General features: G+C 46.3%; 1 protein-coding gene across 4 annotated transcripts in view; it reads right to left on the bottom strand.

The window, feature by feature from the left end:
• LOC129817780 (signal-induced proliferation-associated 1-like protein 1) overlaps positions 1–27,510 on the bottom strand; it is a 286,608-nt gene that overhangs the window by 124,735 nt on the left and 134,363 nt on the right. Inside the window, exon 1 of one of the 4 annotated variants that reach the window (XM_055873337.1) lies at positions 20,685–20,790. The exons of the other annotated variants lie outside the window; for them this stretch is intronic. The gene's annotated coding sequence lies outside the window, so the exon portion shown is untranslated. Of the gene's footprint in view, positions 1–20,684; positions 20,791–27,510 lie in introns of those variants that run through there. 4 annotated transcript variants of the gene reach the window in all.

Genomic DNA, 27,510 nt, shown 5'->3' with positions numbered 1-27,510 from the left:
TGCAGCTAGAGAACAGACCGACGGCCTGCAGCTAGAGAACAGACCGACGGCCTGCCGCTAGAGAACAGACCCACGGCCTGCAGCTAGAGAACAGACCGACGGCCTGCAGCTAGAGAACAGACCGACGGCCTGCAGCTAGAGAACAGACCGACGGCCTGCAGCTGGAGAACAGACCGACGGCCTGCCGCTAGAGAACAGACCGACGGCCTGCAGCTAGAGAACAGACCGACCTGCTACCGCTAGAGAACAGACCGACGGCCTGCCGCTAGAGAACAGACCCACGGCCTGCAGCTGGAGAACAGACCCACGGCCTGCAGCTAGAGAACAGACCGACCTGCTACCGCTAGAGAACAGACCGACGGCCTGCCGCTAGAGAACAGACCGACGGCCTGCTGCTAGAGAACAGACCGACGGCCTGCAGCTAGAGAACAGACCGACGGCCTGCAGCTAGAGAACAGACCGACCTGCTACCGCTAGAGAACAGACCGACGGCCTGCCGCTAGAGAACAGACCGACGGCCTGCCGCTAGAGAACAGACCGACGGCCTGCAGCTAGAGAACAGACCGACGGCCTGCAGCTGGAGAACAGACCCACGGACTGCCGCTAGAGAACAGACCCACGGACTGCCGCTAGAGAACAGACCGACGGCCTGCCGCTAGAGAACAGACCGACGGCCTGCAGCTAGAGAACAGACCGACGGCCTGCCGCTAGAGAACAGACCGACGGCCTGCCGCTAGAGAACAGACCGACGGCCTGCAGCTAGAGAACAGACCCACGGCCTGCAGCTAGAGAACAGACCCACGGCCTGCAGCTAGAGAACAGACCGACCTGCTACCGCTAGAGAACAGACCGACCTGCTACCGCTGGAGAACAGACCGACGGCCTGCAGCTAGAGAACAGACCGACGGCCTGCAGCTAGAGAACAGACCGACGGCCTGCTGCTAGAGAACAGACCGACGGCCTGCAGCTAGAGAACAGACCGACGGCCTGCAGCTGGAGAACAGACCGACGGCCTGCCGCTGGAGAACAGACCGACGGCCTGCCGCTAGAGAACAGACAGACGGCCTGCCGCTAGAGAACAGACCGACCTGCTACCAGAGAACAGACCGACCTGCTACCGCTAGAGAACAGACCGACGGCCTGCAGCTAGAGAACAGACCGACGGCCTGCAGCTGGAGAACAGACCCACGGCCTGCCGCTAGAGAACAGACCGACGGCCTGCCGCTAGAGAACAGACCGACGGCCTGCCGCTAGAGAACAGACCGACGGCCTGCCGCTAGAGAACAGACCGACGGCCTGCCGCTAGAGAACAGACCCACGGCCTGCCGCTAGAGAACAGACCGACGGCCTGCCGCTAGAGAACAGACCGACGGCCTGCCGCTAGAGAACAGACCGACGGCCTGCCGCTAGAGAACAGACCGACGGCCTGCAGCTAGAGAACAGACCGACGGCCTGCCGCTAGAGAACAGACCGACGGCCTGCAGCTGGAGAACAGACCGACGGCCTGCAGCTAGAGAACAGACCGACGGCCTGCAGCTGGAGAACAGACCCACGGACTGCAGCTGGAGAACCATTTTAACTGACAAAGCAAAGCACAAACTCGTCCAGTCTGCAGTGCTATAAGCCTAGTTAGACAACTGATCAATGTTGATGACACAGATGTTGCATGCTGCCGACTGCCCCCCCCCCCCCCCCCCACACACACACTAATGATGGTCTGCTCTTCTCCGTATCCCAGCAACCACCTGCCAAGTGTCTGTCCCGCTCTCCCCACTGGGCTGAGGTACTAACTAATGAGTGCGTGTGTGTGTGTGTGTGTAGGTGGGCGTATGTGTGTGTGTGTGTGTGTGTGTGTGTGTGTGTGTGTGTGTGTGTGTGTGTGTGTGTGTGTGTGTGTGTGTGTGTGTGTGTGTGTGTGTGTGTGTGTGTGTGTGTGTGTGTGTGTGTGTGTGTGTGTGTGTGTGTGTGCGTGTGTGTGTGTTGGTGTGACATTCCACAGTCATGTTAGCCCTAATTAGCCAGAGAGAGAACCAGCAGCCACCTTCACGAACACACTGGGTGAAAGACACTGACGTGATGGAGGTTAACACTGTAGTGTAGCTCCTATATACATTACCAGTCAAAAGTTTGGAAACACCTACTCATTCCAGTGTTTTTCTTTATTTTCACTATTTTCTACATTGTAGAATAATCGTGAAGACATCAAAACTATGAAATAGCACATATGGAATCATGTAGTAACCAAAAAAGTGTTAAACAAATCAAAATATATTTTAGATTCTTCAAAGTAGCCACCCTTTGCCTTGATGACAGCTTTGCAAACTCTTGGCATTCTCTTAACCATCTTCATGATGTAGTTAACACCTGATAATGCATTTCAATTAACAGATGTGACTTGTTAAAAGTTAATTTGAGGAATTTCTTTCCTTATCAATGTAATTGAGCCAATCAGTTGTGTTATGACAAGGTAGGGATGGTATACAGAAGATATCCTATTTGGTAAAATACTTAGTAAATATTTGGCAAAAAGTCCATATTATGGGAAGAACAGATAAAATAAGCAAATAGAAACGACAATCCATCATTACTTTCAGACATGCAGGTCAGTCAATCAGGACAATTACAAGAACTTTGAAAGTTTCTTCAAGCGCAGTCGCATAAACCATCAAGCGCTATGATGAAACTGGCTCTCATGAGGACCGCCACAGGAATGGAAGACCCAGAGGTACCTCTGGAAATCTGTCCTTCGGTTTGATGAGTCCAAATTTGAGGTTTTTGGATCCAACAGCCGTGTCTTTGTGAGACGCAGAGTAGGTGAACGGATGATCTCCACATGTGTGGTTCCCACCGTGAAGCATGGAGGAGGAGGAGGTGTGACGGTGCATTGCTGTTGACACCGTCTGTGATTTATTTAGAATTCAAGGCACACTTAACCAGCAGGCTACCACAGCATTCTGCAGGAATACGCCATCCCATCTGGTTTGCGCTTAGTGGGACTGTCATTTATTTTTCAACAGGACAATGACCCAACACACCTCCTGTCACGTGTGCTCCCTCTCCGGCCTCTAGGTCACCAGGCTGCTCGTTTTGGTGCACACCTGTCACCATAGTTACGCGCACGTCATCAGACTCACCTGGATTCCATCACCTCCCTGATTACCTTCCCTATATATGTCCCTCCCTTTGGTTCCTTCCCCAGGTGTTTCAGTTTCCTGTCTGTACGTTGTTCGTGTTTTTGGTATTATGTTTCATTTATTTATTAAAACACTCACTCCCTGAACTTGCTTCCCGACTCTTGGAGCACAGAGCAAAGTAAAAGCAGCCAACAAGTGCCCAGCATATGTGGGAACTCCTTCAAGACTATTGGAAAAGCATTCAAGGTAAAGCTGGTTGACAGAATGCCAACAGTGTGCAAAGCGGTCATCAAGGCAAAGGGTGGCTATTTGAAGAATCTCAAACATAACAAAATATTTTATATTTAACCCTTTTTTTTGGTTACTACATGATTCCATGTGTGTTATTTAATAGTTTTGATGTCTTCACTATTATTATACAATGTAGAAAATAGTAAAAAAATTAAGAAAAACACTTAAATGAGTAGGTGTGTCCAAACATTTGACTGGTACTGTATGTACAAAGGGCCTCAGGCCTGTCTGATTATCCAGGTAGGGACAAAGCGATTCGGCAACAGGAAATATAATAAACAGTAGCAGCAGCGTACTGTATGTGACGAGTCAAAATAGTTAGTGCAAGAAGGGGTCAATGCAGATAGTCCAGGTAGCTATTTGGTTAACTAGTTAATGAACTATTTATCAGTCTTATATCTTGGGGGGGTAGAAGTCGTTCAGGGTTGGTTCCAGACTTGGTGCGTCGGTACCGCTGGCCGTGCCCTAGCAGAGAGAACAGTCCATGACGTAGACTCTCGATGGTACAGCTGTAGAGGATCTGAAGCCCCCTGAGAGGGAGGGAAGAGGCGGTGTCGTGCCCTCTTCATGACTGTGTTGGTGTGTGTGGACCAGGATCATTCCTTAGTGATGTGGACACTGAGGAACTGGAATCTCTTAACCCGCTCCACTACAGCCACGTCTATGTGGTTGGGGGCGTGCCCGGCCTTCCGTTTCCTGTAGTCCACAATCAGCTCCTTTGTCTTGCTGACGTTGAGGGACAGGTGGTTGTCCAGACACCACACTGCCAGGTAACTGACCTCCGCCATAAAGCCTGCCTTATCGTCATCTGTGATCAGGCCTAACACCGTCGTGTCGTCAGCAAACTTAATGATGGTGTTGGAGTCGCGCGAGGCCAAGCAGTCATGGGTGAACAGGGAGTACAGAAAGTGACTAAGCACGCCCCCTGAGGAGCCCCCGTGTTGAGGCTCACCACCTGGGGGGGCCCGTCAGGAACTCCAGGATCCATTTGCAGAGGGAGGCGTTCCAATGTCCAGAGCTTAATGACGAGCTGTGTGTGTGTGTGTGTGTGTGTGTGTGTGTGTGTGTGTGTGTGTGTGTGTGTGTGTGTGTGTGTGTGTGTGTGTGTCTCAGTGTAACCTCCCTCCACAATCAGAGATGAGGTAATGATCATTTCCACTCCCAGAGATGAATACTGAGGAAGATGACTTCCCTACGGTCTGAAATGTCATTACCATGGTGACGATGTCATAATGTGGTCCTCGATGTCAGTGTCTGAAAGAGACCGGAAACAACGTTTACAGACTGTTGAGTTTCTTTTCACGGACACAGTCCAAGTACCCGTTGTCTGAATAAGTGGAGGTGGTGTGCGTGTGCATGTATATGAGTGTGTGTGTGTGTGTGTGTGTGTGTGTGTGCGTGTGTGCGTGTGTGCGTGTGTGCGTGTGTGCGTGTGTGTGTGTGTGTGTGTGTGTGCGTGCATGTATGTATGTGTGTGTGTTTCTAGGCCTCATAACGTTCCAGGATAATTGCATGGTAACTGGTTTCCAACACATTAATCAACCTCTATTGTCCTTAAAAGAAAGCTCAGTGCATATCTATCATACAGGACTCCTCAGTAAAACAAGAATAACAGCAGGAGAGAGAGAGGCATATCTATCATACAGGACTCCTCAGTAAAACAAGAATAACACCAGGACAGAGAGAGATCACTGAATGCTAGGAAGTCTATAGCAGTATCTGGAGCTGACAACAGACCATAATGTGACTGATCTTAACGTTAGATGACGGTACATTGTGATATGAGTAAGAGAAGTGCACAGTGTTCTCTTTTCCTGTGAAGACCTCGTTAAAGCACGTGGTGATGGCTCATCTAGAAGTCCATTACACACACACACACACACACACACACACACGTTAGTCACCTGCATGTAGACTGTGGTGACATGATGAGTCTCTGGTCTCACACACCTGCTAGGTCTGATGACAGAGGTGTGTTAATCTGTCAATCGATGCTAGAAAAGGTGCGAGTCAAAATGACTGTGTGTGTGTGTGTGTGTGTGTGTGTGTGTGTGTGTGTGTGTGTGTGTGTGTGTGTGTAATTTAGGTAGGTGTGAAAAGCTGTCATCAAGGCAAAGGGTGGCAACTTTGAAGAATCTCAAATATAAAATATATTTTGATTTGTTTAACACTTTTTTGGTTACTACATGATTCCATGTGTTATTTCTTGGTTTTGATGTTTTCACAATTTTTCTACAATGTAGAAAATAGTAAAAAATAATGAAAAACCCTGGAATGAGTAGGTGTGTCCAAACATTTGACGGGCCTCAGGCCTGTCTGATTATCCAGACTGTCTGTGACTCACATAAACCTTTCCTTCAGTAGACAGACCTGACACGAGAATGTTAGGATCAGAAAGAACACAGCCTACGTCACTCAGTCACCTCTCTCTGTCAGAATAACCACGTCACTCAGTCACCTCTCTCTGTCACAATAACCACGTCACTCAGTCACCTCTCTCTGTCACAATAACCACGTCACTCAGACACCTGTCACAATAACCACGTCACTCAGACACCTGTCACAATAACCACGTCACTCAGACACCTCTCTCTGTCACAATAACCACATAACTCAGACCTTCCACTCACAATAACCACGTCACTCAGACACCTCTCTCTGTCACAATAACCACGTCACTCAGTCACCTCTCTCTGTCACAATAACCACGCCAATCAGACACCTGTCACAATAACCACGTCACTCAGACACCTCTCTCTATCACAATAACCACATAACTCAGACCTTCCACTCACAATAACCACGTCACTCCCACACCTCTCTGTCACAATAACCACGTCACTCAGTCCTTACTCTCTCTCCTATCCCATCAACAAAACAAAGGAGATGATTGTGTACTTCAGGAAACAGCAGAGGGAACCCCCCCCCCCATTATCCACATCGACGGGACCGGATTGGAGAAGGTGGAAAGTTTTAAGTTCCTGGGTGTACACATCACAGACAAACTGAAATGGTCCACCCACACAGACAGTGTAGTGAAGAAGACCCACACTGACAGTGTAGTGAAGAAGACCCACACTGACAGTGTAGTGAAGAAGACCCACACTGACAGTGTAGTGAAGAAGACCCACACTGACAGTGTAGTGAAGAAGACCCACACTGACAGTGTAGTGAAGAAGACCCACACTGACAGTGTAGTGAAGAAGACCCACACTGACAGTGTAGTGAAGAAGACCCACACTGACAGTGTAGTGAAGAAGACCCACACAGACAGTGTAGTGAAGAAGACCCACACTGACAGTGTAGTGAAGAAGACCCACACTGACAGTGTAGTGAAGAAGACCCACACTGACAGTGTAGTGAAGAAGACCCACACTGACAGTGTAGTGAAGAAGACCCACACTGACAGTGTAGTGAAGAAGACCCACACTGACAGTGTAGTGAAGAAGACCCACACTGACAGTGTAGTGAAGAAGACCCACACTGACAGTGTAGTGAAGAAGGCACAACAACGCCTCTTCAACGTCAGGAGGCTGAAGAAATGTGGCTTGTCACCCAACAGCCTCAAACTTTTACAGATGCAGAATCGAGAGCATCCTGTCGGGCTGTATCACAGCCTGGTACGGGAATTGCACCGCCCTCAACCGCAAGGCTCTCCAGAGGGTAGTGAGGTCTGCACAACGCATCACCGGGGGCAAACTACCTGCCCTCCAGGACACCTTCACCACCCGATGTCACAGGAAGGCCATAAAGATCATCAAGGACAACAACCACCCGAGCCACTGCCTGTTCACCCCGCTATCATCCAGAAGGTGAGGTCAGTACAGGTGCATCAAAGCTGGGAGAGACTGAAAAACAGCTTCTATCTCAAGGCCATCAGACTGCTAAACAGCCATCACTAACTCAGAGGCTGCTGCCCACATTGAGACCCAATCACTGGCCACTAAATGGATCACTGGTCACTTTAAACAATAGCACCTTAAATAATGCAACTTTAATAATGTTTACATATCTCACATTACTCATATCACATGTACAGTTGAAGTTGGAAGTTTACATACATTTAGGTTGGAGTCATTAAAGCTAGTTTTTCAACCACTCCACACATTTCTTGTTAACAAACTATAGTTTTGGCAAGTCGGTTAGGACATCTACTTTGTGCAAGACACAAGTCATTTTTCCAACAGTGGTTTACAGACAGATTATTTCACTGTATCACAATTCCAGTGGGTCAGAAGTTTACATACACTAAGTTGACTGTGCCTTTAAACAGCTTGGAAAAATCCAGAAAATTATGTCATGGCTTTAGAAGCTTCTGATAGGCTAATTGATATAATTTGAGTAAATTGGAGGTGTACCTGTGGATGTATTTCAAGGCCTACCTTCAAACTCAGTGCCTCTTTGCTTGACATCATGGGAAAATCTGAAGAAATCAGCCAAGACATAAAACAAATTGCAGACCTCCACAAGTCTGGTTCATCCTTGGGAGCAATTTCCAAATGCCTGAAGGTACCACGTTCATCTGTACAAACAATAGTACGCAAGTATAAACACCATGGGACCACGCAGCCTTCATACCGCTCAGGAAGGAGACGCGTTCTGTCTCCTAGAGATGAACGTTCTTTGGTGCGAAAAGTGCAAATCAATCCCAGAACAACAGCAAAGGACCTTGTGAAGATGCTGGAGGAAACAGGTACAAAAGTATCTATATCCACAGTAAAACGAGTCCTAAATCGACATAACCTGAAAGGCCGCTCAGCAAGGAAGAAGCCACTGCTCCAAAACCGCCATAAAAAAGCCAGACTACGGTTTGCAACTGCACATGGGGACAAAGATCATACTTTTTGGAGAAATGTCCTCTGGTCTGATGTAACACAAGTAGAACTGTTTGGCCATAATGACCATCGTTATGTTTGAAGGAGAAAAGGGGAGGCTTGCAAACCGAAGAACACCATCCCAACCGTGAAGCACAGGGGGTGGCAGCATCATGTTGTGGGGGTGCTTTGCTGCAGGAGGGACTGGTGCACTTCACAAAATAGATGGCATCATGAGGTAGGACAATTATGTGGATATATTGAAGCAACATCAAGACATCAGTCAGGAAGTTAAAGCTTGGTCGCAAATGGGTCTTCCAAATGGACAATGACCCCAAGCATACTTCCAAAGTTCTGGCATACATCTTAACGACAACAAAGTCAAGGTATTGGAGTGGCCATCACAAAGCCCTGACCTCAATCCCATAGAAAATTTATGGGCAGAACTGAAAAAGCGTAGGCGTGCAAGGAGGTCTACAAACCTGACTCAGTTACACCAGCTCTGTCAGGAGGAATGGGACAAAAATTCACCCACCTTATTGTGGGAAGCTTGTGGAAAGCTACCTGAAACTTTTGACCCACTAACTGACCTAAGACAGGGACTTTAATTTGTATTAAATGTCAGGAATTGTGAAAAACTGAGTTGAAATGTATTTGGCTAAGGTGTATGTAAACTTATGACTACAACTGTATATACTGTATTTTATACCATCTACTACACCTTGCCTATGCCACTCGGCCATCGCTCATCCATATATTTATATGTACATATTCTCATTCACCCCGTTAGATTTGTGTGTATTAGGTAGTTGTTGTGGAGTTGTTAGATATTACTGCACGGTCAGAACTAGAAGCACAAGCACTTCGCTACACTCGCATTAACATCTACTAACCATGTGTATGTGACCAATAACATTTGATTATCTCCCTCTCTCTCTCTCTCTCTCTCCCTCCCTCTCGCCATGTCCTGAGCTTCAAAGAGTGACAACCATGGTCTGATATCTCAGCCTCACCAGAACAGACCAGTAACCATTTCACTTTTAGTCTACACCGGTTGTTTACAAAGCATGTAACAAATAACATTTGATAGGAGATGAGGGAGGATGCCACTCCCCTCTCCTCTCCATCCCTGGCATAATCTACCTTCCCAACTCGGATAGATCATGCTGGTCTCACATCAACTACAGCTGCCCTGAAAAACCCTGCTAAGTTCTGTTCTGTGTGAGGAAGATCAGAAGACGAAGAAAATATTATGCTCTTTGAACTCAGCCAGCTAGATATAGCCAGCCATCCAACTATATACAGGCAGCCAGAGCCAGCCAGTACAAGAGCAGAGCAGACAGTAAATCACTCAGCCACTTACTGTGTAAAGTAACTCAGCCATACTAGCAACTGAAGTCACAGTGTAAAATAAAGTCAACTCAAGAGTTGTGAAAGTGAAATTCTAATTATGTGGAAAGATAAACATATAAGAGCAGGAGGGAGAGACGAGGAGAGCGGGAGGGAGGGAGAGACGAGGAGAGCGGGAGGGAGAGCGGGAGGGAGGGAGAGACGAGGAGAGCGAGGGAGGGAGGGAGGGAGGGAGGGAGGGAGGGAGGGAGGGAGGGAGGGAGGGAGAAACGAGGAGAGCGGGAGGGAGGGAAGGAGGGATGGAGGTAGAGACGAGGAGAGCGGGAGGGAGGGAGAGACGAGGAAGGGAGAGACGAGGAGAGCGGGAGGGAGGGAGAGACGAGGAGAGCGGGAGGGAGAGCGGGAGGGAGGGAGAGACGAGGAGAGCGAGGGAGGGAGGGAGGGAGGGAGGGAGGGAGGGAGGGAGGGAGGGAGGGAGGGAGGGAGGGAGGGAGGGAGGGAGGGAGGGAGGGAGAAACGAGGAGAGCGGGAGGGAGGGAAGGAGGGATGGAGGTAGAGACGAGGAGAGCGGGAGGGAGGGAGGGAGAGAGGGAGAGACGAGGAGAGCGGGAGGGAGGGAGGGAGAGAGGGAGAGACGAGGAAGGGAGAGACGAGGAGAGCGGGAGGGAGGGAGGGAGGGAGAGACGAGGAGAGCGGGAGGGGAGGGAGAGAGAGCGGGAGGGAGGGAGGGAGGGAGGGAGGGAGGGAGGGAGGGACGAGGAGAGCAGGAGGGAGGGAGGGAGGGAGAGACGAGGAGAGCGGGAGGGAGGGAGGGAGGGAGGGAGAGACGAGGAGAGCGGGAGGGAGGGAGGGAGTGAGGAGAGCAAGAGGGAGGGAGAGAGAGAGAGGTTGATATAGGGAGGGAAGGAGGGAGATATAGGGAGGGAAGGAGGGAGATATAGGGAGGGAGGGTTCCCCTGAGACTCAGTGAGATGTAAAAGGGTCGAGGGATGGGGGAAGTTGTCGGCACTCTAAAAGTTCAGTGTTGTCTTTTCCCCTGGAGTGTGAAATTGAGCAGGCATTCCAGTCTGCACTTCCTGTCCCTATCTGTCCCAGAGAGGTAATAAGGGGAGGATATACGGAGGGGAGGGGAGAGGAGGAGTAGAACAGAGGAGAGGACAAGAGATTACTCGACCCTGTGTTCCAGTTTGCACTCCCTGTCCCCATCTGTCCTAGGGAGGAGAGGGGAGGTTACTGTACGTCTCTTCTTCATTCATTCATTCATTTGATAAACAGCTGATCAGTACTCTGTGCTGCTGGAGAGGACTTGACCCAGAATAAATCCCACTGTCTGATTTGTTAACCTTTCCAGATTCCTCTTCAGATCAGAGGTGGAGACCCTGCAGCACTCTCTCCCCTCTCCCGTCTCTCCTCTCTCCCCGTCTAATCAGATGTGAGGGCTGTAGCATCATATGACCAACCATACATCAGGCTAAACACAGTAGAACTAGCATTACGTAACCACTAGAACCACTAGACTGCTGGTCTGTTTTGCTAAACACAGAACTAGCATTATGTAACCACTAGACTACTGGTCTGTCTGGCTAAACACAGAACTAGCATTATGTAACCACTAGACTGCTGGTCTGTCTGGCTAAACACAGAACTAGCATTACGTAACCACTAAAACCACTAGACTACTGGTCTGTCTGGCTAAACACAGAACTAGCATTACGTAACCACTAAAACCACTAGACTACTGGTCTGTCTGGCTAAACACAGAACTAGCATTACGTAACCACTAAAACCACTAGACTACTGGTCTGTCTGGCTAAACACAGAACTAGCATTACGTAACTACTAAAACCACTAGACTACTGGTCTGTCTGGCTAAACACAGAACTAGCATTATGTAACCACTAGACTACTGGTCTGTCTGGCTAAACACAGAACTAGCATTACGTAACCACTAAAACCACTAGACTACTGGTCTGTCTGGCTAAACATAGAACTAGCATTACGTAACCACTAAAACCACTAGACTGCTGGTCTGTCTTGCTAAACACAGAACTAGCATTACGTAACCACTAAAACCACTAGACTGCTGGTCTGTCTTGCTAAACACAGAACTAGCATTACGTAACCACTAAAACCACTAGACTGCTGGTCTGTCTTGCTAAACACAGAACTAGCATTACGTAACCACTAAAACCACTAGACTACTGGTCTGTCTTGCTAAACACAGAACTAGCATTATGTAACCACTAGACAACTGGTCTGTCTTGCTAAACACAGAACTAGCATTACGTAACCACTAGACTACTGGTCTGTCTTGCTAAACACAGAACTAGCATTACATAACTACTAAAACCACTAGACTGCTGGTCTGTCTTGCTAAACACAGAACTAGCATTACGTAACCACTAGACTACTGGTCTGTCTTGCTAAACACAGAACTAGCATTATGTAACCACTAGACTACTGGTCTGTCTGGCTAAACACAGAACTAGCATTACGTAACCACTAAAACCACTAGACTACTGGTCTGTCTTGATAAACACAGAACTAGCATTATGTAACCACTACACTACTGGTCTGTCTGGCTAAACACAGAACTAGCATTACGTAACTACTAAAATCACTAGACTACTGGTCTGTCTTGCTAAACACAGAACTAGCATTACGTAACCACTAGACTACTGGTCTGTCTGGCTAAACACAGAACTAGCATTACATAACTACTAAAATCACTAGACTACTGGTCTGTCTGGCTAAACACAGAACTAGCATTACGTAACCACTAAAATCACTAGACTACTGGTCTGTCTTGCTAAACACAGAACTAGCATTATGTAACCACTAGACTACTGGTCTGTCTGGCTAAACACAGAACTAGCATTACGTAACTACTAAAATCACTAGACTACTGGTCTGTCTTGCTAAACACAGAACTAGCATTACATAACCACTAGACTACTGGTCTGTCTGGCTAAACACAGAACTAGCATTACGTAACTACTAAAATCACTAGACTACTGGTCTGTCTTGCTAAACACAGAACTAGCATTACGTAACTACTAAAACCACTAGACTACTGGTCTGTCTTGCTAAACACAGAACTAGCATTACGTAACCACTAGACTACTGGTCTGTCTGGCTAAACACAGAACTAGCATTACATAACTACTAAAATCACTAGACTACTGGTCTGTCTGGCTAAACACAGAACTAGCATTACGTAACCACTAAAATCACTAGACTACTGGTCTGTCTTGCTAAACACAGAACTAGCATTACGTAACCACTAGACTACTGGTCTGTCTGGCTAAACACAGAACTAGCATTACGTAACTACTAAAATCACTAGACTACTGGTCTGTCTTGCTAAACACAGAACTAGCATTACGTAACCACTAAAACCACTAGACTACTGGTCTGTCTTGCTAAACACAGAACTAGCATTACGCAACCACTAAAATCACTAGACTACTGGTCTGTCTGGCTAAACACAGAACTAGCATTACGTAACCACTAAAACCACTAGACTACTGGTCTGTCTGGCTAAACACAGAACTAGCATTACGTTGAACATTTTTATTTGGCCTTAATGCTATTTGCCCATTACAAACGCATTGAATTGACAGGTTCTCTGGATTTCTCATGGTCTGACAAACCAACACTGCTCTGTTACCTTTCACTGCAGATGCGGAAGTGCTACATAGACGGATGCGCATCCAATGCAAAAAACCAAAATGCTGTAGCTGACAGATTTTTAAGTGGATTTTTTATGTTTACGCTAATTGGATTTCCTCGGGCGCGGACATCGACCTTTAGGGAGTTATAAATCCTTCTTTAACCCGTCTCCCCTTCATCTACACTGATTGAAGTGGATTTAAAAAGCGACAGTCAAAAGTTTGGACACACTTACTCATTTATAGCATTTTCTTTATTTTTACTATTTTCTACATTGTAGAATAATAGTGAAGACATCAAAACTATGGAATCATGTAGTAACCCAAAAAGTTTTAAACAAATCAAAATATATTTGAGATTCTTCAAATTAGCCACCCTTTGCCTTGATGACAGCTTGGCACACTTGGCATTCTCTCAACCAGCTTCATGAGGTAGTCACCTGGAATGCATTTCAATTAACAGGTGTGACTTGTTAAAAAAAAAGTTTAATTTCTTTCCTTCTTAATGCATTTGAACCAATCCGTTGTGTTGTGACAAGGTAGGGGGGTATACAGAAGATAGCCCTATTGAAGGTCAGTCAATCCGGAAAATGTCAAGAACTTTGAAAGTTTCTTCAAGGGCAGTCGCAAAAACCATCAAGTGCTATGATGAAACTGTCTCTCATGAGGACCACCACAGGAAAGGAAAAACCAGAGATACCTCAACTGCAGAGGATTAATTCATTAGAGTTACCAGCCTCAGATATTGCAGCTCAAATAAATGCTTCACAGAGTTCAAGTAACAGACACATCAACTGTTCAGAGACTGCTCAAATCAGGCCTTCATGGTTGAATGACTGCAGAGAAACCACTACTAAAGGACACCAATAATAAGAAGAGACTTGCTTGGGCCAAGAAACACAAGCAATGGCCATTAGACCAGTGGAAATCTGTCCTTTGGTCTGATGAGTCCAAATTTGAGATTTTTGGTATCAACCGTGTGTGTGTGTGTGTGTGTCTTTGTGAGATGCAGAGTAGATGAACGGATGATCTCTGCATGTGTGGTTCCCACCGTGAAGCATGGAGGAGGTGTGATGGTGTGGGGGTGCTTTGCTGGTGACACTGTCAGTGATTTATTTGGAATTCACGGCACACTTAACCAGCATGGCTACCACAGCATTCTGCAGCGATACGCCATCCCCTCTGGTTTACGCTTAGTGGGACTAGCATTTGTTTTTCAACAGGACAATGACCCAACACACCTCCAGGCTGTGTAAGGGCTATTTGACCGAGAAGGAGAGTGATGGAGGGCTGCATTAGATGACCTGGCCTCCACAATCACCCAACCTCAACCCAATTGAGATGGTTTGGGATGAGATGGACCGCAGAGTGAAGGAAAAGCAGCCAACAAGTGCTCAGCATTATGTGGGAACACGTTCAAGACTGTTGGAAAAGCATTCCAGGTGAAGCTGGTTGAGAAAATGCCAAGAGTGTGCAGAGCTGTCATCAAGACAAAGGGTGGCTACTTTGAAGAATCTCAAATATAAAATATATTTTAATTTGTTTAACACTTTTTTGGTTACTACATTACATATGTGTTATTTCATAGTTTTGATGTCTTCACTATTATTCTACAAAGTAGAAAATAGTAAAAATACACTCAGTACACATCAGAGAAGCACAGCAGCTATATAAATAAGAATAAGCTAGAAGCTGCTAGATGTAAAAGCAACAAAGTTGAGGACAGGGTGTTTTAAGAGTATGGATTTGGAGTAGGTGGGTGGCTGTTTGAGTTCTATAGAAGCTCTCTTGCCTTAGGGGGCTTTGGCAGTGTGGTGCAGAGAGAGGGAGATAGATCCAGAGGGAGAGAGAACCAGAGAGAGAGAGACAGAACCAGAGAGAAAGAGAGAGAACCAGAGAGAGATAAGGAGAAAGAGCGAGAGAACCGGAAAGAGATTGATTATGGCTTTATGGGGCTCAAGCTGTTCTATCAAGGAGATTTAGGAGTTAAAATGAAAATGACTTCTCGTTTTAAATAAAGTTAGATTAGGTGTGGGAGTCCACATGTCCTGTAGCTTGGCAGCCATTCAGGGTCATTCCCATCAAGATTCAAACCAAATGTATTTATCAAATCAAATGTATTTTATAAAGCCCTTTTTACATCAGCAGTTGTAAAACTACTTTGGGGAAATCTTCAGAGACAATAGTAATAACATATTCCAGGATAAATAAAGTAGGGTAGACCGAGGAGTACTTGGACCAGGAGTGGGTCAGGGCAGGACCACCAACCAGCAGGAGTAACAGAGATTCATTCTGCCTCTCCTCCACCTCTCCTCACTAACACACCAACCAGCAGGAGTAACAGAGAATCATTTTGCCTCTCCTCTCCTCCATCTCTCCTCACTAACACACCAACCAGCAGGAGTAACAGAGAATCATTTTGCCTCTCCTCTCCTCCATCTCTCCTCACTAACACACCAACCAGCAGGAGTAACAGAGAATCATTTTGCCTCTCCTCTCCTCCACCTCTCCTCACTAACACACCAACCAGCAGGAGTAACAGAGAATCATTTTGCCTCTCCTCTCCTCCATCTCTCCTCACTAACACACCAACCAGCAGGAGTAACAGAGAATCATTCTGCCTCTCCTCTCCTCCATCTCTCCTCACTAACACACCAACCAGTAGGAGTAACAGAGATTCACTCTGCCTCTCCTCTCCTCTCCTCACTAACACACCAACCAGCAGGAGTAACAGAGAATCATTCTGCCTCTCCTCTCCTCCATCTCTCCTCACTAACACACCAACCAGCAGGAGTAACAGAGATTCATTCTGCCTCTCCTCCATCTCTCCTCACTAACACACCAACCAGCAGGAGTAACAGAGAATCATTCTGCCTCTCCTCCACCTCTCCTCACTAACACACCAACCAGTAGGAGTAACAGAGAATCATTCTGCCTCTCCTCCACCTCTCCTCACTAACACACCAACCAGTAGGAGTAACAGAGAATCATTCTGCCTCTCCTCCACCTCTCCTCATTAACACACCAACCAGCAGGAGTAACAGAGAATCATTCTGCCTCTCCTCCACCTCTCCTCACTAACACACCAACCAGTAGGAGTAACAGAGAATCATTCTGCCTCTCCTCCACCTCTCCTCATTAACACACCAACCAGCAGGAGTAACAGAGATTCATTCTGCCTCTCCTCTCCTCACTAACACACCAACCAGTAGGAGTAACAGAGAATCATTATGCCTCTCCTCTCCTCTCCTCCACCTCTCCTCATTAACACACCAACCAGCAGGAGTAACAGAGATTCATTCTGCCTCTCCTCTCCTCACTAACACACTAACCAGCAGGAGTAACAGAGAATCATTCTGCCTCTCCTCTCCTCTCCAACACACCAACCAGCAGGAGTAACAGAGAATCATTCTGCCTCTCCTCTCCAACACACCAACCAGCAGGAGTAACAGAGATTCATTCTGCCTCTCCTCTCCTCCATCTCTCCTCACTAACACACCAACCAGCAGGAGTAACAGAGATTCATTCTGCCTCTCCTCTCCTCTCCTCTCCTCTCCTCACTAACACACCAACCAGCAGGAGTAACAGAGAATCATTCTGCCTCTCCTCTCCTCCACCTCTCCTCACTAACACACCAACCAGCAGGAGTAACAGAGATTCATTCTGCCTCTCCTCCACCTCTCCTCACTAACACACCAACCAGCAGGAGTAACAGAGATTCATTCTGCCTCTCCTCTCCTCCACACCAACCAGCAGGAGTAACAGAGAATCATTCTGCCTCTCCTCTCCTCTCCTCATTAACACACCAACCAGCAGGAGTAACAGAGATTCATTCTGCCTCTCCTCCACCTCTCCTCACTAACACACCAACCAGCAGGAGTAACAGAGAATCATTCTGCCTCTCCTCTCCTCTCCTCACTAACACACCAACCAGCAGGAGTAACAGAGAATCATTCTGCCTCTCCTCTCCTCACTAACACACCAACCAGCAGGAGTAACAGAGATTCATTCTGCCTCTCCTCCATCTCTCCTCACTAACACACCAACCAGCAGGAGTAACAGAGAATCATTCTGCCTCTCCTCCACCTCTCCTCTCCTCACTAACACACCAACCAGCAGGAGTAACAGAGAATCATTCTGCCTCTCCTCTCCTCACTAACACACCAACCAGCAGGAGTAACAGAGATTCATTCTGCCTCTCCTCTCCTCCATCTCTCCTCACTAACACACCAACCAGCAGGAGTAACAGAGAATCATTCTGCCTCTCCTCTCCTCCATCTCTCCTCACTAACACACCAACCAGCAGGAGTAACAGAGATTCATTCTGCCTCTCCTCTCCTCCATCTCTCCTCACTAACACACCAACCAGCAGGAGTAACAGAGATTCATTCTGCCTCTCCTCTCCTCCATCTCTCCTCACTAACACACCAACCAGCAGGAGTAACAGAGATTCATTCTGCCTCTCCTCTCCTCCATCTCTCCTCACTAACACACCAACCAGCAGGAGTAACAGAGAATCATTCTGCCTCTCCTCTCCTCCATCTCTCTTCACTAACACACCAACCAGCAGGAGTAACAGAGATTCATTCTGCCTCTCCTCTCCTCCATCTCTCCTCACTAACACACCAACCAGCAGGAGTAACAGAGATTCATTCTGCCTCTCCTCTCCTCCATCTCTCCTCACTAACACACCAACCAGCAGGAGTAACAGAGAATCATTCTGCCTCTCCTCTCCACACCAACCAGCAGGAGTAACAGAGAATCATTCTGCCTCTCCTCTCCTCCATCTCTCCTCACTAACACACCAACCAGCAGGAGTAACAGAGAATCATTCTGCCTCTCCTCTCCTCCATCTCTCCTCACTAACACACCAACCAGCAGGAGTAACAGAGAATCATTCTGCCTCTCCTCTCCTCCACCTCTCCTCATTAACACACCAACCAGCAGGAGTAACAGAGATTTATTCTGCCTCTCCTCTCCTCCACCTCTCCTCACTAACACACCAACCAGCAGGAGTAACAGAGAATCACTATGCCTCTCCTCTCCTCCACACCAACCAGCAGGAGTAACAGAGAATCATTCTGCCTCTCCTCTCCTCTCCTCTCCTCATTAACACACCAACCAGCAGGAGTAACAGAGATTCATTCTGCCTCTCCTCTCCTCCATCTCTCCTCACTAACACACCAACCAGTAGGAGTAACAGAGAATCATTCTGCCTCTCCTCTCCTCCACACCAACCAGCAGGAGTAACAGAGATTCATTCTGCCTCTCCTCTCCTCCACACCAACCAGCAGGAGTAACAGAGAATCATTCTGCCTCTCCTCTCCTCCATCTCTCCACACTAACACACCAACCAGCAGGAGTAACAGATAATCATTCTGCCTCTCCTCTCCTCCATCTCTCCTCACTAACACAACCAGAAAAAAATACTACTTCTAATACTAATTCTACTTCATATTAATCATCTCCAGCTCCACCACAACATCAACATTTGTGAAAATGGCATGTTTCTGTCTTGTAGTAGAAAAGGGCCGTGAGGTGCATATTTATACTGTACTGAGGACCAGCCAGGACCCAAGAGGTGCCACTAGCTACTGTACTGAGGACCAGCCAGGAACCAAGAGGTGCCTCTAGCTACTGTACTGAGGGCCAGCCAGGACCCGAGAGGTGCCTCTAGCTACTGTACTGAGGACCAGCCAGGACCTGAGAGGTGCCTCTAGCTACTGTACTGAGGGCCAGCCAGGACCCATCTAGCTACTGTACTGAGGGCCAGCCAGGACCCAAGAGGTGCCTCTAGCTACTGTACTGAGGGCCAGCCAGGACCCAAGAGGTGCCTCTAGCTACTGTACTGAGGACCAGCCAGGACCCATCTTGCTACTGTACTGAGGACCAGCCAGGACCCAAGAGGTGCCTCTAGCTACTGTACTGAGGACCAGCCGGGACCCAAGAGGTGCCTCTAGCTACTGTACTGAGGACCAGCCAGGACCCAAGAGGTGCCTCTAGCTACTGTACTGAGGACCAGCCGGGACCCAAGAGGTGCCTCTAGCTACTGTACTGAGGACCAGCCAGGACCCAAGAGGTGCCTCTAGCTACTGTACTGAGGACCAGCCAGGACGTGCCAAGACCCATCTAGCTACTGTACTGAGGACCAGCCAGGATCAGAGAGGGGGGAGAGAGAGGATGAGAAGGGGGAGAAGCGGAGGGAGGTGAGACAGTGTTCTACTTACAAGCGCTCTCCTGACACCTATATTACAGCTAGAGATGCACGATATATATCGGTAAGCATATCGGAATCAGACAATATTAGCTAAAAATGCCAACATCGACATCGGCCCGATGTCTAGTTTAACGCCGATGTGCAAAACCGATGTCAAAGCTGACGTGCCGTACGTACAATATAACGTAGGTAGATGACGTAATGACGCCACGAAAAATACACCGCTTCACAGAACAGCACTTCCAACACCTGAACAAGTCCAGCAGTCAACAAGTCCAGCAGTCAACAAGTCCAGCAGTCAACAAGTCCAGCAGTCAACAAGTCCAGCAGTCAACAAGTCCAGCAGTCAACAAGTCCAGCAGTCAACAAGTCCAGCAGTCAACAAGTCCAGCAGTCAACAAGTCCAGCAGTCAACAAGTCCAGCAGTCAACAAGTCCAGCAGTCAACAAGTCCAGCAGTCAACAAGTCCAGCAGTCAACAAGTCCAGCAGTCAACAAGTCCAGCAGTCAACAAGTCCAGCAGTCAACAAGTCCAGCAGTCAACAAGTCCAGCAGTCAACAAGTCCAGCAGTCAACAAGTCCAGCAGTCAACAAGTCCAGCAGTCAACAAGTCCAGCAGTCAACAAGTCCAGCAGTCCTTTGAAAGAGTGAGAACATTTCAGCGAGACAACTCAAAGGTGAAATCCATTAAAACGCCAAGATAATGGGATTCATTGCCCTTGACAATCAACCGTTCTCTGTCGTGGATGATGTTGGCTTTCGCCGACTGTTCGAGCACCTCAAGCCTCGGTTCACACTACCAAGCAGGTGCACATTTTTCAGATGTTGCCCTACCGTAGTTACACAATGTTGTTGAAACACACATCTATGAGCTACTTGCTATGGGGCGTCACTGCTATTAGCTTCACGACGTCAGCCCCATGAGCATGCTGTGTCTGACAGCACAGTGGGTCGACGAGGATTTCCTTACTGAGGAAAGCCGCACTGCGTTGCTCAATAATGTGCTAGTTCTCATACCGCTGCTGCCATTCCAATGGCATTTGAGAACATGTTTGAAACATGAACACACTAGCTAGCGCCATCCGAACAACGGACGTGAGAAATAAGCCCCATCAACCGCGTCTGCAGCGGACGTGACGCCCTCCGTCATGGCATTGAAGCGCCTGCTCAACAAAACTGCCCACACAGACCGTGAGGTTAATACTTACAAAAGTACTCGATACTAGAGGCTGTGAACAAGCGATTCGGCGCCGTTCTCTCTGAGCCTCTTTACTGTGTCGCCACCACGCTCGACGCCAGGTACAAGGACCACTACATCGATAAAGACAAGTAACAGGGTTTACGTGAAACCGAGGAAGAGGCCACGGACAAACAGAGCTGAAACGTCACTGCTTGACATGTACGATGAAATCCTGGTTGAGAATGAAACGACTGAACAAAAGAACAACGAAACAGCACAGCAAGTAAGTGAAAGAAATAGGTTTCGATTATGTTTTACTGGTAATGGGGATATACGTAAATGCCGACAAAATAACTTTTTTGGTCAGTGTGTGTGTGTGCACGTGTGTTTCAACTATTTAACTGTACTAGAATGCTTAAAAAAGGACGCACATTTTTTTGATAATGGTGATCGGTATCTGTTTTTTATTTGGCAAGGAGAATATTGGATACCGGTATCGACCAAAAATGTCATATAGGTGGATCACTAACTACAGCATATCAATACATGTACTACTGCAACTCATTACAATGCACATGACTTAGATAAACTGAGTGGACAAAACATTAAGAACACCTTCCTAATATTGAGTTGCACCTCCCACTTCCCACTCCCAAAAGCCTCAATTCGTCGGGACATGGACTCTACAAGGTGTCTAAAGCATTCCACAAGGAAGATGGCCCATGTCGACGGCAATGCTTCCAACATTCTCGATACACACGGGAAAACTGTTGAAGGTGAAAAACCCAGCCGTGTTGCAGTTGGACACACTCAAACCGGTGCGCCTGGCACTAACTACAATACCAGACCCTGTTCAAAGGCACTTCACTCTTTTGTCTTGCCCATTCACCCTCTCAATGGCATTGTCTCAAGGCTTTAAAAAAAAATCCTTCTTTAACCCTGTCTCCTCCCCTTCATCTACACTGATTGAAGTGGATTTAACAAGTGACATCAATAAGGGATCATATCTTTAACCTGGATTCACCTGGTCAGTCTGTCATGGAAAGAGCATAATGTTCTCCATGTTGTGTTGTTACCATGTTGTTACCATGTTGTGTTGCTACCATGTTGTTACCATGTTGTGTTGCTACCATGTTGTTACCATGATACTACCATGTTGTGTTGCTACCATGTTGTTACCATGTTGTGTTGCTACCATGTTGTTACCATGTTGTGTTGCTACCATGTTGCTACCATGTTGTGTTGCTACCATGTTGTTACCATGTTGTGTTGCTACCATGTTGTTACCATGATACTACCATGTTGTGTTGCTACCATGTTGTTACCATGTTGTGTTGCTACCATGTTGTTACCATGATACTACCATGTTGTGTTGCTACCATGTTGTTACCATGTTGTGTTGCTACCATGTTGCTACCATGTTACCATGTTGTTACCATGGTGTGTTGCTACCATGTTGCTACCATGTTGTGTTGCTACCATGTTACCATGTTGTGTTGCTACCATGTTGCTACCATGTTACCATGTTGTTACCATGGTGTGTTGCTACCATGTTGTTACCATGTTGTGTTGCTACCATGTTGCTACCATGTTGTGTTGTTACCATGTTGTTACCATGTTGTGTTGCTACCATGTTGCTACCATGTTGTGTTGCTACCATGTTGCTACCATGTTGTGTTGCTACCATGTTGCTACCATGTTACCATGTTGTTACCATGGTGTGTTGCTACCATGTTGCTACCATGTTGTGTTGCTACCATGTTACCATGTTGTGTTGCTACCATGTTGCTACCATGTTACCATGTTGTTACCATGGTGTGTTGCTACCATGTTGTTACCATGTTGTGTTGCTACCATGTTGCTACCATGTTGTGTTGTTACCATGTTGTTACCATGTTGTGTTGCTACCATGTTGCTACCATGTTGTGTTGCTACCATGTTGTTACCATGTTGTGTTGTTACCATGTTGTTACCATGTTGTGTTGCTACCATGTTGCTACCATGTTACCATGTTGTTACCATGGTGTGTTGCTACCATGTTGTTACCATGTTGTGTTGCTACCATGTTGCTCCCATGTTACCATGTTGTGTTGCTACCATGTTGCTACCATGTTGTGTTGCTACCATGTTGCTACCATGTTGTGTTGCTACCATGTTGTGTTGCTACCATGTTGTGTTGCTACCATGTTGTGTTGCTACCATGTTGTGTTGCTACCATGTTGTGTTGCTACCATGTTGTGTTGCTACCATGTTGTGTTGCTACCATGTTGTTACCATGTTGTGTTGCTACCATGTTGTTACCATGTTGTGTTGCTACCATGTTGTTACCATGTTGTGTTGCTACCATGTTGTTACCATGTGTTGCTACCATGTTGTTACCATGTTGTGTTGCTACCATGTTGTTACCATGTTGTGTTGCTACCATGTTGTTACCATGTTGTGTTGCTACCATGTTGTTACCATGTTGTGTTGCTATCATGTTGTTACCATGTTGTGTTGCTATCATGTTGTTGTTATGTTGTGTTGTTACCATGTTGCTACCATGTTGTTGTCATGTTGTGTTGCTGCCATGTTGTTACCATGTTGTGTTGCTACCATGTTGTGTTGCTACCATGTTGTGTTGCTACCATGTTGTTACCATGTTGTGTTGCTACCATGTTGTTACCATGTGTTGCTACCATGTTGTTACCATGTTGTGTTGCTACCATGTTGTTACCATGTTGTGTTGCTATCATGTTGTTGTTATGTTGTGTTGTTACCATGTTGCTACCATGTTGTTGTCATGTTGTGTTGCTGCCATGTTGTTACCATGTTGTGTTGCTACCATGTTGTGTTGCTACCATGTTGTGTTGCTACCATGTTGTGTTGCTACCATGTTGTTGTTATGTTGTGTTGCTACCATGTTGTGTTGCTACCATGTTGTGTTGCTACCATGTTGTTGTTATGTTGTGTTGTTACCATGTTGTGTTGCTACCATGTTGTTACCATGTTGTGTTGCTACCATGTTGTTGTTATGTTGTGTTGCTACCATGTTGTGTTGCTACCATGTTGTGTTGCTACCATGTTGTGCTGCTACCATGCTGTGTTATCATGTGTTGCTGCCTTGCTATGTTATTGTCTTAAGTCTCTCTTTATGTAGTGTTGTGTTGTCTCTTGTCGTGATGTGTGTTTTGTCCTTTAAGTATTTTGACATTTTTAATTCAAGCCCCGTCCCCGGAGGAGGCCTTTTGCCTTTTGTAAATAAGAATTTGTTATTAACTGACTTGCCTAGTTAAATACAGGTTAAATAAATTATACATGTTTTGTACAGTGTATTTCACCTCAAATCTTAAGCATTACCCTTTAAATCAGTATTTAGAGAAGGAGGGAGATGGAAAGCGAGAGAGAGAAACAGAAAGAAACAGAGAGGGTATAGGAACTATTGCCTGGATCTCCAAAATGGCGTCTATGTGGCTCTGTTTGTCCATAGTGTGTGATGTACCCTGTATCCGTGCAGCACTGACGGTGCAACTGTGGTGCCACGGAAGTGGAGAGGAGAGGGACGGAGAGACTTGAGGAGCAGATTCCTCTCATACCATGTCTGTCTGCGTGTGAATGCATGTCGCGATGCCTCAGTGTTCGCCTGCGTCACCAAATGGCACCCTATTCCCTACACAGTACACTACTTTTGACCAGAGCCCTATGGCACCATATTTCCTACAACGTACACTACTTTTGACCAGAGCCCATAGGGTAGTAGTGCACTATGAAGGGAATAGCTTCCCATTTGGGACTCCCCCTCGGACAGCTTTTTGATGATACAGCGATGACAGATGGTGGTAACTGACTCCAGGGTCTCAAAACATTCCTACGTCATTTACATCTCTCAAAACGTGTCAACAGACAAACATTCTCACGGTAAGGGATTGCACTCATCTCTCTCTCTCAATTCAATTTAAGGGGCTTTATTTTGCATGGGAAACACATGTTAACGTTGCCAAAGCAAGTGAAGTAGATAATATACTAAAGTGAAATAAACAATTAACAGTAAACATTACACTCACAGAATTTTCAAAAGAATAAAAATACATTTCAAATGTCATATTATGTCTATATACAGCATTGTAACGATGTACAAATAGTTAAAGTACAAAAGGGGAAAATAAATAAGCATAAATATGGGTTGTATTTACAGTGGTGTTTGTTCTTCACTGGTTGCCCTTTTCTTGTGGCAACAGGTCACAAATCTTGCTGCTGTGATGACACACTGTGGTATTTCACCCAGTAGATATGGGAGTTTATCAAAATTGGATTCGTTTTCGAATTCTTTGTGGATCTGTGTAATCTGAGGGAAATATTGTCATACATTGGGCAGGAGGTTAGGAAGTGCAGCTCAGTTTCCACCTCATTTTGTGGGCAGTGTGCACATAGCCTGTCTTCTCTTGAGAGCCATGTCTGCCTACGGCGGCCTTTCTCAATAGCAAGGCTATGCTCACTGAGTCTGTAGATAGTCAAGGATTTCCTTACGTTTGGGTCAGTCACAGGGATGGTCTGTGCATTACCGTCTTTCTGCAGGAATGAGAAGTCTATTTGTTGGCTTTAACCCGTAACAGCATAGAGCAGTGATTGTCCTATCAGGGAGAAATCATTTTCCTTCCTACAACTTTCCTCTCTGAACTGTCCTGCTGTGCGGAGAGGAAAGGTTGTATGGTCAGCAATTGACTGTAGGAGCCAGCTGTGCTCTGAGGGGAGGTTGAACTTATGCCAGCCTATGTACAGATGGCCAATCGACCCAGTTCTATACAAGGCTAAGGTTGTGTATGGTAGACTGTATTCAGTAGTTAGGTGAGTCTGTATGGTAGCCTCTATTCAGTAGTTAGGTGAGTCTGTATGGTAGACTGTATTCAGTAGTTAGGTGAGTCTGTATGGTAGCCTCTATTCAGTAGTTAGGTGAGTCTGTATGGTAGCCTCTATTCAGTAGTTAGGTGAGTCTGTATGGTAGCCTCTATTCAGTAGTTAGGTGAGTCTGTATGGTAGCCTCTATTCAGTAGTTAGGTGAGTCTGTATGGTAGACTGTATTCAGTAGTTAGGTGAGTCTGTATGGTAGCCTCTATTCAGTAGTTAGGTGAGTCTGTATGGTAGCCTCTATTCAGTAGTTAGGTGAGTCTGTATGGTAGACTGTATTCAGTAGTTAGGTGAGTCTGTATGGTAGACTGTATTCAGTAGTTAGGTGAGTCTGTATGGTAGACTGTATTCAGTAGTTAGGTGAGTCTGTATGGTAGACTCTATTCAGTAGTTAGGTGAGTCTGTATGGTAGACTGTATTCAGTAGTTAGGTGAGTATGTATGGTAGACTCTATTCAGTAGTTAGGTGAGTCTGTATGGTAGACTGTATTCAGTAGTTAGGTGAGTCTGTATGGTAGACTGTATTCAGTAGTTAGGTGAGTCTGTATGGTAGACTGTTTTCAGTAGTTAGGTGAGTCTGTATGGTAGCCTCTATTCAGTAGTTAGGTGAGTCTGTATGGTAGACTGTTTTCAGTAGTTAGGTGAGTCTGTATGGTAGCCTCTATTCAGTAGTTAGGTGAGTCTGTATGGTAGACTGTATTCAGTAGTTAGGTGAGTCTGTATGGTAGACTGTATTCAGTAGTTAGGTGAGTCTGTATGGTAGACTGTATTCAGTAGTTAGGTGAGTCTGTATGGTAGACTGTATTCAGTAGTTAGGTGAGTCTGTATGGTAGACTGTATTCAGTAGTTAGGTGAGTCTGTATGGTAGACTGTATTCAGTAGTTAGGTGAGTCTGTATGGTAGACTGTATTCAGTAGTTAGGTGAGTCTGTATGGTAGACTGTATTCAGTAGTTAGGTGAGTCTGTATGGTAGACTGTATTCAGTAGTTAGGTGAGTCTGTATGGTAGACTGTATTCAGTAGTTAGGTGAGTCTGTATGGTAGACTGTATTCAGTAGTTAGGTGAGTCTGTATGGTAGACTGTATTCAGTAGTTAGGTGAGTCTGTATGGTAGCCTCTATTCAGTAGTTAGGTGAGTCTGTATGGTAGACTCTATTCAGTAGTTAGGTGAGTCTGTATGGTAGACTCTATTCAGTAGTTAGGTGAGTCTGTATGGTAGACTCTATTCAGTAGTTAGGTGAGTCTGTATGGTAGACTCTATTCAGTAGTTAGGTGAGTCTGTATGGTAGACTGTATTCAGTAGTTAGGTGAGTCTGTATGGTAGACTCTATTCAGTAGTTAGGTGAGTCCGTATGGTAGACTGTATTCAGTAGTTAGGTGAGTCCGTATGGTAGACTGTATTCAGTAGTTAGGTGAGTCCGTATGGTAGCCTCTATTCAGTAGTTAGGTGAGTCTGTATGGTAGACTCTATTCAGTAGTTAGGTGAGTCTGTATGGTAGCCTCTATTCAGTAGTTAGGTGAGTCTGTATGGTAGACTGTATTCAGTAGTTAGGTGAGTCTGTATGGTAGACTGTATTCAGTAGTTAGGTGAGTCTGTATGGTAGACTGTATTCAGTAGTTAGGTGAGTCTGTATGGTAGACTCTATTCAGTAGTTAGGTGAGTCTGTATGGTAGACTGTATTCAGTAGTTAGGTGAGTCTGTATGGTAGACTGTATTCAGTAGTTAGGTGAGTCTGTATGGTAGACTGTTTTCAGTAGTTAGGTGAGTCTGTATGGTAGCCTCTATTCAGTAGTTAGGTGAGTCTGTATGGTAGACTGTTTTCAGTAGTTAGGTGAGTCTGTATGGTAGCCTCTATTCAGTAGTTAGGTGAGTCTGTATGGTAGACTGTATTCAGTAGTTAGGTGAGTCTGTATGGTAGACTGTATTCAGTAGTTAGGTGAGTCTGTATGGTAGACTGTATTCAGTAGTTAG

This window comes from Salvelinus fontinalis, chromosome 20 (genome assembly GCF_029448725.1).
Source record: "Salvelinus fontinalis isolate EN_2023a chromosome 20, ASM2944872v1, whole genome shotgun sequence".
Taxonomy (NCBI): Eukaryota; Metazoa; Chordata; class Actinopteri; order Salmoniformes; family Salmonidae; genus Salvelinus; species Salvelinus fontinalis.
The sequence above is the reverse complement of the archived record's forward strand: the minus strand, read 5'-3'. Positions and strand labels throughout refer to the sequence as shown.